Below are 12,356 nucleotides of genomic sequence, written 5' to 3' on the forward strand. Positions count from 1 at the left end.
TCTTTTTGGCAGCAGTACTGGTTAACACAGCTCATATGTAAAACAGCATTTYCAACCCCCATCTCCCTCCAAAAGAGAAAAAGGTTGTGAAACTGCAACTTTCAAAACTGCAACTAGCAGTTTTTCAACTGCAACTAGCAAAGGGATAGACTGGGGGCCCTGAGGCTTCTGAAAATTCCCAGAAAAAAATATTTACCAAAACTATTTTATACTCATGGTTACAAACACAAAATCAGCTTTTTGTGCTGGGGAAGTAATGAGACAGTTGATGCATCATGGCTTAAGCCAGTCTTATGGTTTGCTGAAAGGRAGAGATTCTTTACTCCCACTCCTGACTGTATGCCACTCTCTCTATGCAGGCTCTGGCAGTATCGGCTCTGCGTAGAACAAAGCCAACCTGGTAACTCAAAAAAAAAAAGGTATTTTTTTGGTGAATTAACAAATTTCATTGGCCCAGCTAGGGTCCGACCAGAAACAGAGGAGGTACAAAGAGAGATGGTATACATGAGGCTGGGAAAGAGAAAAGTGGGGAAAGGAGAAGGACCTCCCACTTTCAGCAGTGGCAAGCTGTCAAACTGGCTTAGCCATAGTATTTAATTTCAAAAATTCTGTTCAGAAGAGTTTTGCTTGAAAAGGCATATCTCAGATTAAAGGCTTTCTGAGCAGATTTTCAGATTTTTCTAACTTCAGAATTCAATAATTCAAATTCACAGATGTTCATATGGGCCTCTTCTTCGATACCTATTCAAACTATTGAAGTTTCAGGTTTAGATATGTTCTCAACCTTAAAAAGAAGTTAACATCCCTTTGTAATATCATGAAATGAAACAAAATATACAGAGACACAAATACCCTAAGCCACATTGCCAGTACTCTTACCATGCTGAGTAAGCAATGTATCAGTTTACTATGATCATAATAGTTTTTCTTAAGCTCTAGGCCATCATTCTCTCTGCAGTGCTGCTGAGACTATTGAATATGCCATCTGCCATAACCTGTTTTTTTACTTCTGATCATCTGGAGATTACTACTGAGCAGTTCTGCCAACAGAAAGGATCCTGTGAATGCTCCCTAGCCCTCCTCAGGCAAAATCATCCCAGTTGTCATAAAACACTTGTCATTGGCTGTTTAAAGTAAAACCAGATGACTTTGAAGGAAATTAGATAGCATGTACCTGCCCTGTGCTGGCAGCAGACCCAAGAAGGCTGTACTTTCTGCCATAAAAACTCTGAAAAGCAAATAGGATGTAGTAATGTTTTCAGCTAGCAAAAGTGTTTGCAAAGTAAACTTTATCCCTAACAGGTTTGGAAACCTGTTCCTTACTCTGAGGCTGCATAGATCTTTTAAATGCTTTTGGCAGCCAATATTTTTTGGTACATACTTCTGTGTTAACTGGTAACAATTCACACAAAATATGAAAAACCATGTGGCTGTGCGCCACAGGAGAATTGAATGAATTTGTGGATTGTATTCAACTTCTGGATCATAGCTTGACTACCCTGGTCTACATTATTAGAACATGTTCATGCAGAAGATGCTGTATTAGTCAGCTGGAAAGGTTATTAATATATTAATGATGAAAGTTAAACTGAGCAAATAAACATCCATATGAGATATATTGTTTCTGTTAGCAAACATTCCTACTGCTGAATGTTTCTATGGACTCTAATTTTTTCTCTTAGCTTCCCAGAGACACAACTCAAAACATAAAAGACATTCAGGTTTTCTCTAACAAGTTGAAATATCCCTTTTCTTCTCCCACCTCATGCCTCATTGAGACAAACTATACAACAATGCAGCTGCAACAGCAGTACATCTGTTCTCTTGCCTTAGGTGTATTGAGCATTTACTGCCTAAAAACACTTTTAAAGGTGGCCTAATTTTGGATAGGCTATAAACATAAATACCCATTGAAAAAGCAAAGGAAAGAAAAGGGAAAAAATTGCCTTGAATACCTCTGTGGACTCTTCAGGGTTTCTGTCTATCACCTTTGTATTATGAAAGTCTTGTATCTGATTCCCACATGTCATTATTTTATGTATATAAACATACATATTTTATATACTTAAAATTGCACGTCTATTATCCTGTGGCTTTCTTTGTAGTGCATATGAAGTGTAAGACTTACTACTGTTTGAACATGCCTCCTATATTTTTTAGATACATGTACTTGTTTTGATATACTTCTTCAGGGTAAAAAATTCAAATCAGTTCAGAGAACACACAGACCTGGAGGAAAAAGTCTAATCATTGGGTGGAATTTGACCATCATCTTCCCAAGACATTAAGGAAAATTATTAGAATTAAGTTGACGGAAGCAAAGAGAAACAGAAAGCAAGAGACATTGTGCAACTGTTGAGTAGAGATTTATTCTGTAATGCTTTATAAAGCAAACAAGCAAAAAGCAACTACCTCCTCACTGTCAAATTAGTCATTTGAGGCTGGCATTGCAAATCTGAGTGATCTCTGATCAGCACAATGGATCAACTATAGAAGCAGTCTAGGTGCGGCTTCATGTTACATCCTTCTACTATTTCATGTAGGGTTCTTATTCACTGACAGTACACAGATTAATATGGATTGCTGTTTGAATGTGAAACCATAGAGGAAAATCCATGATGAGGTAGTTCAGCTGATAGCACCTACTATTTGATTTGAAGACACTAACTGTACCACTACCATCTTCCAATGCATTTCTTATAACAGGATCATAGCTTCATGGCCAAACACAAGTACATGTTATTATGTCTACTTAAAGGCCTCCCACATTAATTTCAGCTTTTTATAGCATACTTCACATACTTCACTTGCAGTGATTAAATGACAGCTATGTTTCCCTTAATATAATTTTGCCCTATAGTAATGGGCACAGAACACAAAGTTTTGGAAGTTTCAAAATGAAAATGAAGGTAAGCATTGAGAATAACCCTAAAACATGCATTCATTGCATATCTTATCATGGCAGAATAAAATACATCCAAATAGTGAAAAGGAAGAGTAAGCAGCAAGCATGACACTGTCAATATAATCTCTGTCCAGAGTGATAGAGAGGATCTAGCGCTAGAGTCCAGGAACTGTAATACAGCTAATGTATATATAAAGAATGGAAATAAAACTCTTCCTTTCCTGCTTTAAATTTCAACAGGAATTCACCCATGTACTATTCAGGACTATTAAATAATTTATTTCACAAGGCCCAATGGAGTCTTTTATCTTGGTCTGTCAACTTCTATTGAGTCTGCTCAGCAGGAAGCAATCGCTGGACTCCAGTGCTAACAAGCCAGCTCTGTGCAGAGTGCTGCCTTCACAGCTGACATCTACCATGTCACTCTGAACTTCTCCCTGAGAAACTGGGCAAATGGTAAGAAATATGAGATCTTTTGCAGGAATGTGGGTTACATCACATATCTGGGATCTTTGCGTGGCCTGGGAAAAATTCAGTCACAATCCAGCATTGGACTAGATCCTGCCATTGCATTTGACTTGATATACAGGGAGTTATTTTATACTTTCCTATTTAAGGGAAGCATATCCTCATCCCCTTCTAAAGGCTGTGTAAGCAGATGCCTTTTGAATCATGCATAAAATATAATTTTAGGCTATTTTAAAGTAGAAGCAGAAATCCTGAGCTTCTGAATCCTCACAGAGAAAATTCTGCCAGTCTCCCCTTTTGTTGTATCAAGGATACCAAACTCAGGCACACTGTTGACTGTGACTGTGGCAATATGGTGGGCATGTGTACACACAGATGGAGGAGAAATGAGAGAGAGAGAGAGAGATGATGAGAGATGTTATATCCATTCTACATAGTACTTTTTAGGTCATAACAAACATGTAAAAAATTCACTTTGAGACTTATGCAGTTCTGGAATGCTCCTTGCTGTACTGACACCAGCTTCATTTTATTAGCTATTAAGGTGCAGATGTGTAAATATGTATAGTACTTGACAAAAGCCTAATCTTGAAGGAGAACAATTATTAAGGGCTGGACAAGGAGCAGCTGTTGCATGGGTATAGTAACTTAAGAGTGAAGCTGCTTAAATATGGGGACATTGGTGGGAGGAGGGGAGGAGAGGTATCATAAAGAAGCACTTTAAATGGAAGAAGTGTTTCTCTTCTAGGCACTTGTTCTGAAAGAGGGTCCTAGCTACTGCTGGTAAAAGAGTCAAACTCAAATCAAATGTAAATATGTTAAATGTATAATGGCATAGCAGCAGGTGTTGAAGCATCATTTCCCTTCGTTAGGGGGGCCAGGGTGGACAGTAATGACTATCTGTCCTGAACTCCATTAAATAAAAAGTATTCAGTTTATACTAGTAATCTGATTTGCTCTGCTGTTGTGGGAAACTTGTGGTCTTTACATTTATTCTATACACTTAGCTTATATCCTGCATTTTCAGATACTTGAGAGGAAGTGAAGAAAAATACAAACTAAATGAATATTGTAGGAAGCCAGAAATGCTAACAACAAGACAGAAAAGTATCTATTTCAGGCCCAAACTGGAAAACTCTGAGAAAGCACAAAGGTGAGGAATGAAAATGGATATATAATAAAGACTCAATGTTCATGTAGATATACGTATCTATTTTATATAATATACGGTCATAGATTTTGGTGAGCTTGGTATCCAAATATGTTAACATTATTTTGGTTGAAGTAAGATATATTTTGATCTAAATGATAGCAGCAGTTAAGTTTTCTAACATATTTTGAGTCTTTGAATTTGATGTTGAAGCCATTGAAGTGGTTCAAACATGATTTAACTTAGTTTTGTATATATGTCTTTATCTTTTAAAGAGATAAAGAAATGAAAAAATTTAGATCCCTGTGCTCCAATTTTCCTCCATGCATAAATCACTCTTAAAATTACTGTTTGTTCTCTCTCCCTCGAGGACACTGGGTCAAATAAACTCTGCAATATTCACCCCCATGCTACACTTTCATGACACCTGCTCAAGTTTGGCATCACTTTAAAAATGAAGGCACCAAGTGAGGCTTTCTAAGTTTGAAAGTGTTCCATTACACATCCTTTGCCTCAGTACTCCTCATCCATTACACAAACCATCAAGCCCAATGTCAAGCAAAGTTCACTGTTGAAAGGTGACAAACTTTTTTCCTCTTGCCTCAAGTGTATTGTGGAAAGACAAATGAAAACTGAAAGGCAAATGTTATATTAAATAGCAGTTCTTGACAATGAATGTTTGTTGCCCAAGAATTAGAAACTATGGGTCTGTGGGRCTTACTTGCAGAACTGTTGGCATATCATTCCTTTTTCTGAAAGAGGTTGAATCTTTTTTGTTACTGATTGTATGAATTTCTTTCAGCTGAGACTCTATAATCCTGCCATTTTATGGTAATATGTGGATATTAACATTCCCATGGGATTCTTCTAAGAATGGGATTTTTTCTCTTCTACCACACAGTGAAAAACCTTTTCTCCTAGTCTTGTGCAGCATATTGTCCATACAACAATGAAGAATTTGCTTGATGACTCTGAGTGTGTGTATATAGTGGTTTTATAAGTCCCTTTCAGCCTGATCTTGGGAAAGGCAGCTAATCCCAGTAAAAGGTTATTGCTTCATTTGAAAACTTGCAGAGCTGTGGAATACATTCCTCCACCCCAACTGCCCAGGCTGTTTGCATACTGGGGCTTTGGTTGCTACTGCAGATAGACTGTGTAAATGAATGATACTAGCTGCTATTTTRCACACACTAGTTTTGTTCCGGTATGTATATGCTCACAACACTTGTCCTTAATAGTATATTGTGACTATCTGTTATGGAGATTGCTGTTGCTKCTGTGAAGCATTGAAGATCCATCCGAAAAATCTGCCTCTACAGCTTTTATGCCTGTGCAACCAGGYTGTAACTCTTAAAAAGTATGAATCCTTCCCCATTACACTTGAGCCTCCATCATCATAATGTATCCCACACAATTCATTCTCAGTGTTGCAGGAGTAAAAATAATTACTTAACAAACTGATTCTCAGTTTTTAAATAATTTTCCATAGTAGTCAGCTTGTAAACATTTTGCTGTTTAAAGAAAACCTGAAGAAATCTTGCATAAAAATGCTGATGATTTTCTGTTTTTTTTTTCTTTTAACTTGTGATTACAAAATACTTTCGTGCCCATGAGCTGGAGGACGCTGATTAAGTTCCCACAGAACACAATTACTCACACCTACTCCACCTTACTGCTGTGCTAGTAAGTGTGTCTTATTAATCATCTTTACTATCCACCCAAGCCTTAAAAGCTACTGTAATTTGTAACATGTCACAAACCCCCTAAGAAATACTTAGAGGTAACCTGAAGTCCAAGTCATTTATACAACAAGAATTTTTTCTTTGCTTTCACACATACTCTGCTCCTAGCCCATTTGCAGTATGTGGTGGCAATCAAGCAAAACATGATTTTATATCCTGATTCAGAGGGAAGGGTAAAGTGGGAATCTGTGAAACTACTGAAGTGATTCACCAGTAAGAGTAGCTTTCTGACATGAAAATTTAGTGTGCTTTAGGCATTTTTATACAGCTTAAGTCTCAGTCGTGAGTCCTGTGCTTTGACTTTTATAGTACTGAACATGTGTGTTTAGAAGTTATGTTTCTTTTTTAAGTGTACTGTGCAAAAAGCCCAGCAGTTCCTGAAATTCGTATAAATACCAAGCATCAGACAGGACTGACAAATAATTTGAGTTAATACTTTAAATTACAGATGAACCAGAAAGAAGAGGAGGCAAGCGATCTAGCAATTGTACCATGCTGCCCCACAAATAGAGCACTGAGAGAAGGAGGGTTGCTTACATGTAATGAACCCTCATCCTGTCTGCTGGAACTGGCAGTCAGCCTACCATTCCTGTAATGCAGAGCATGTGTCAGCCCAGAGGGGTTTCAGAGGAGCCCACCAATTCATTTTCTTCTAGTCACAAAGCAGCTACCAGTAGAAGAGCTGGATTCACACTGATGAAAGGGTAGGAAACATATTATCATTCTCCCAAGCATCAATTACTTTTGAAAGATACACCTCACAACAAACACTGACCAAAAACTCTGTGTGAACTACTTAACAAGAGCATCACAAGTGACAAGATGGGTGACACACATGGCCTTTGTCAGACAGCCAAGATCTTAAAATTTAGCTGTTTATGCCCCTTTACGTCCAGTTACCCCTTCTGAGTATAGGGCTTTTAAGGCTGCACTGTGCAGGAAATGCTAAGTGTGTTCAGAAGGGTGTGGCTTAGCTCCCTAGCAATTCCATGGTAACAGGGGCGTAGTAAACTAGCCTTAAGTAAAACAAACAGGCTTTGTGGAAATCAAAAGCAGAGAATGCAAGCTGTTCACATCTCTTTGATTAAAGCAGCTAATCTTTGATTGAAGGTGGTAGGCTCCACCTTGTTCCCCTACACCCAGGAGATTCACAAGGGTGGGATACATTAAGTCTTGTGCTTTCAATAGCAATGCAAGGGAATGTTTCTTTTTTTTTTAAGTGATTTTTTTTTTACAAGATGTGTTCTGAGGAAAGTGAGGTTAAAAAAAAGTAATGGTAAATAAGAGGAAAAGCGCTGTATCATTTCTTAAAAATCTCATCACCCTATACACAATGGCTCATCTTCCACTGAGAGGTACAGAGCAGAACCTTTAATATTAAGCAAAATCTCCACCCTTTTTTATGGAGTCCTCTGGCCTTGTCTTCCACTGGAGGAAGGATGTGTTCTTACCAGGAGCTGACCAGCACAAGGTTACATCTTACATAAGGCAAGGTGGACTGCTGGCACTTCCATSTGCTAGCAAGAGTTAAATTTACAGACAGCATTCCCTCTCTAGGAATTAACATGGCGAGAGCATGCCTTTTTCCTACTCTGGATACATCCTCAGACATGGATTCCTGCATAGATAGAAAGTACTCCAGAGATCTGAAGAGACGAGAGGACCTGATATTCACAGTCTTGCAACCTGAGTTACCATTTGTGTCTATGCAAAGTAGGTGTAAAATGCTGCCCGACATGACTCATCTGCACTAGTGATGGCCAGCCGGCTGCCCTCGGTGACAGCTGCAGGTGTTCGGCAGTAGGTGGCCACACAAAGGTTTGGGGTGCCCCCYGGCCATGCCTTCAGGATACTGTCAGGCCCCAGTACCCGTCCTGTTTTCCCACTCCCACGAGTCACTGTCTCAGTTTTGCCGGTATAATTGTAGGACGAACCAGCCAGGGAATGGATCCACCTTAAGGAATACCCTGCCAAAAAGAGTTTGTGAGCTGTTCTGTTTGTTTTCAACTGAATCAGATCCAGCTTTCTAAGACTGGATCAGTATTTCTAAGCTGGTTCACAGTGTAGCCCTGCAAAAGGTAATGTTGAAGAATCAGAGGGGACAGTGAGCCAAGGGAGGGGTGAGAATGCGTAGCTGAGGCTGGATGAGTAAGGTGTACCTGAAGTTGGTATTTATGCCAAACATTTCTTATTACGAAACCCACAGTTTAAGGACACAGTTTGTCCTATATTTCTTATGGCAAACCCAACTAACTCCTGACTATCCCCACTTCCTCACTGGTGGTTTGTTTATAGTGTGTACTAGGATTTAAGCTATCTGAAAAATAATGAGGGGGTGGATCCGGCTCCTCTACCACCCTGTTCACACGGAGCAGGGCACTAGAGAAAGGAAAGCAGCAGTCACAGCATGGTACGATAATGTGCTGTCCCAGACCTCTACCTCTCCCAGCAGGCTATCAGTGCATTCACTCTGCTCGCTATGTAGCCGCTGCCAGGATGTACCTGGCAATTTTCTCTTGTGGATGTCCCAAGGCTTTTTCCTTTTCCTTATCACCAGATATTTCTGTGTAGAAAAGGCAAAATCTTCTAATGTATGTTAACTGTTTCACACTGAGATTGAAATAGCTACTTGGGAAAACCGAGGAATGACTGACCACAAGGTGATAGTTCCTGTCAAACAAGGGTGCGCCGCACTAAGAGTGCTGTGCAAAGGAGGTGTGGTCGTCCTGGCACTTATAAAACAGCTCTGTCATGGTACCTTATCACAGCTCCAACTTACTGCGAAAGGAAAGGGCAGTACTCATTCCACCTGCCTGCCATGTGTCAGCTATTATCTATGTTTATAAAGCAATTCTGTGGTTATTAAGTGATAAAATGCACTGAATTGCATCATATAGTGTCCTAAATTTAAAATTTCTGCAGTATACCAGAGGAAAGGATCTACGTAGAGCTGTCCTGTTTTGTTTGTTTTATTGTTGTTGTTTTAATGTGGATACATTTGCATACATTTACTGACTGTGCAATATGTTTCTTTGAAAATGTTTCCTCTCAGTAATTCACATCACTTGCTAATATCAGAGGTATCACTAAGGCACTACTTCTTTCTTACTTCCACTGTATATTCCACAGCATATAAAATCCATTATCAGGCCAAAGGAACAAGGGTGTTTGCTCAGCCATGCTCAGAGTTTAACCTGGAGAGAGGGCCTGCTGAAGAGAAGTAATGAAGTCTATCCGAGTGAGAATCAGATGGCTGAACTGACATGGCTATATGGTACTACGCAATACATAGCAATCACAGTACCCCCAGTTCAGTGTAAACTAGAGTCTTCATGCAAGCAAATTGCATACAGAGAAACTGTAGAAGAAGACCAGATATCTTTGCAAAAACTGCCTTATCAAGTTGCAAGTGGTAGAGTAGAAAATAGTCTTCTCTGTTCTTCSTAGAAGTTGACATATTATTTCTGCCAGACAAGTCAGACAAGACTAACTTTTTAAAGACCATATACTTTTAACACAAAGATAGTAGAAAAAAATGCAAATGTCAGAAGTCCAATCTTTGGGGAAAAATGTTCCTTATTTGCAGTTGTGTAGAATAGGACATGGAGCATGTTTGAAATCCAAGTGTCAGATCCTAAATATGTAATAATTGGTGGTGGAAGTGGAAGAGAGCAAGATAAACAGAATGAAGATGAAAGGCCAAAAAAACATTGAATGATAGGTCTCCTATCATGTTTGTTTGGGATGCACATAATCACGTTCATCAGTTTGTTATACAAAATACTTTGATTAAATGTTTCTAAGGCCTAAGCATTTTGACAGCTGGTTAAGTTTTGCTTAAGTTTTGCATTTATATTTTGCTTCTGTTTATACTATGGTGAGAAAGAGACATATATTAGCATATCTGTCTGTAGAATAAGTTTCATTAGATTATAAGGAAGAAAGAGGTTAAAGATTAGAGCAGCTAAATCAAATGGGAATGAAAGATTATAGGAATGCACCCCTCATTATTTATCATGTCTTAAGTCACCTGAGGGTTTGTGGTACAATCTGAATAAAAAGCCAAAACTATACACGTTGCTAATCTCTGCCAAGATACTCTCATGATGCCAGTATCAGCCACTTGTCAGTAAAGCCTGAGAAAATGTAGCTCACATAAAGTCGTTGTTAACTGCATAATTCAGACAGTCATTGTTCCTTGAGCAAACTGGACTTCCAGTATACAAACTTTTGTATTCACTTAATGATCAGTTCTTTCATCACTGTCATCTTGCAGAATTGATTATCAGCTCTCAGTAAGTGAGAGTAGTGTATAGCATGCAGATCTTTTGATGCAGATAGTAACATACAATTTTCTTATGTTGTCTGATTATTTTTTATGTTTACATGTAAGGTATTTGGAATTGGATGCAAAGTTCCGGATAGCTTTGAATAGATCATTCTGAAACTTCAGTGATTTTGTGTTTCAGTGATCTCCTGAGACTTTTGCAAATCCCTTGCAAATCTGAATGTAGTTATGCAGGGCATATGATGGGCAGAACATCATCAATTCATAAAAGGGGTGAATATGGAAAATCTCTTGCAAAAAGTTAAAGGACTACTGAGCAAAATTCACATGTCCCCTCTTGCTGTTCCTGTGACTGGAAGTCTCTGAGCTGGCCCATCAAAAATGCCATATGAAATGGCCTGAACTAAATGCTTCACGGAGATATCAGGTCATTCTCATTTTCTGTTGAGAGGAGCTAGCCACTTGATCTTTTTACAGCAGGATATAGAAAGTTTATCCTGATGAAGTTTGAACATGTGAAGTCATTTTAAATGTTATTTTTTAAAGATAATGGGATGATTCTGTTTTGTTGCATTTGAATATTAGTGAACCAAAGCAAGTATTTTGGCCTTAAGCTATTGAAATGAATTTACGTTTCTCCAAAATGTTTGAAGAGGTGGAGTTTTGTTATCAATTTATGTAATTACTCTTTTCATTAAAGTGCGATGGTGATGGTAGCAGGGAAGGTGGCAGTGGAGTTCTTACCATTATGACTGATGTGACAAACAACTCATTATATTAAATCTAATCAATATACAGCAGATTCATTGCTGTTGAGTATGCTGCCACACTGACAGACCTGTAAGCTGATATATCCTTTCTGTGGACAAAGAGAGGACAGATTGGCAATATAAGTGTTTTACTCTAAGACTGAACTTCAGTTTGCTTAAAAACTGCTACAGAAATAGTATTTTCCAGTGAATTTTCCATTTTCATATTATTCCTGATACTATCAAAAAAGTTACCAATTGCATTGAAAATTTACTTAGGCAGATTTTAAGGTCGATAAAGCTTCACAGAAAGTGAATTTTCAATCACAGGCAAGGCAGACATTCAGGAAGTACTTGCATATTCATCTCATCAGGTAACAGAAATCATATCACATGCCTTGTCTGACTTACCACAGCTTAAAGATCCTGTCTCAACTAGTTTCAGTGAATTATTTGAAAGCATAGTAGAGTGTTCARATTGGCCATGAGGAAAAACTTTTTCACTGACAGTGCAGTGCAGCACTGGAACAGGTCACCCACCAAAGTTTGGGATCTCCATCCRTAGAGGTTTTCAAAACTCAGCTAGACAAAGCAGTGGCTGATTCAGTCTGGTGTTGGCAGTAGTCCAGCTCTCACCACAGTGCTGGGCAGGATGGCTTCCAGAGGTCCCTTCCAACTAACATTTCAAATGATTCTACAAGAATAAAATTACAGCAGAATATGCTTAATGAATTACTTGAAGTAAATCATGGCTTCTCACAAGAGAAGAGTTTAAATTCACTGGATATTTGCCATAAACTGTTAACTTTAATTCCAATCTGTAAGAATATTAATGAAAGACATTAATGTGATGCATGTTTGATCTGTCCATAAATTTGGTAGGAAGGACTTTGATCTTCAAAAGCTTGATACCTATAACCTGGACAAATTCAGATAAATGACATACTTCTGTACTCCAGTGGAAGTTAAGCATATGTAAAACTTCTGTAGGATTAAGGCACTGGATTGATTGTGATCCCATAAAGGAGAGGAGCTATGTAAAATAATAGGGGAA

The 12,356-nt window shown here is 38.5% G+C and overlaps 1 protein-coding gene across 1 annotated transcript in view; it reads left to right on the plus strand.

Annotated features, from left to right (window-relative positions):
• Positions 1-4,502: 4,502 nt before the first annotated feature.
• The window catches only part of ESRP2 (epithelial splicing regulatory protein 2), a 59,354-nt gene continuing 51,500 nt past the window's right edge, over positions 4,503-12,356 (plus strand). The window contains exon 1 of the mRNA XM_026068761.1: positions 4,503-4,526. The gene's annotated coding sequence lies outside the window, so the exon portion shown is untranslated. The remainder of the gene's footprint in view (positions 4,527-12,356) is intronic.

Source organism: Apteryx rowi, unplaced genomic scaffold (genome assembly GCF_003343035.1).
Source record: "Apteryx rowi isolate R43461 unplaced genomic scaffold, aptRow1 scaffold_28, whole genome shotgun sequence".
In the NCBI taxonomy this organism is placed as follows: Eukaryota; Metazoa; Chordata; class Aves; order Apterygiformes; family Apterygidae; genus Apteryx; species Apteryx rowi.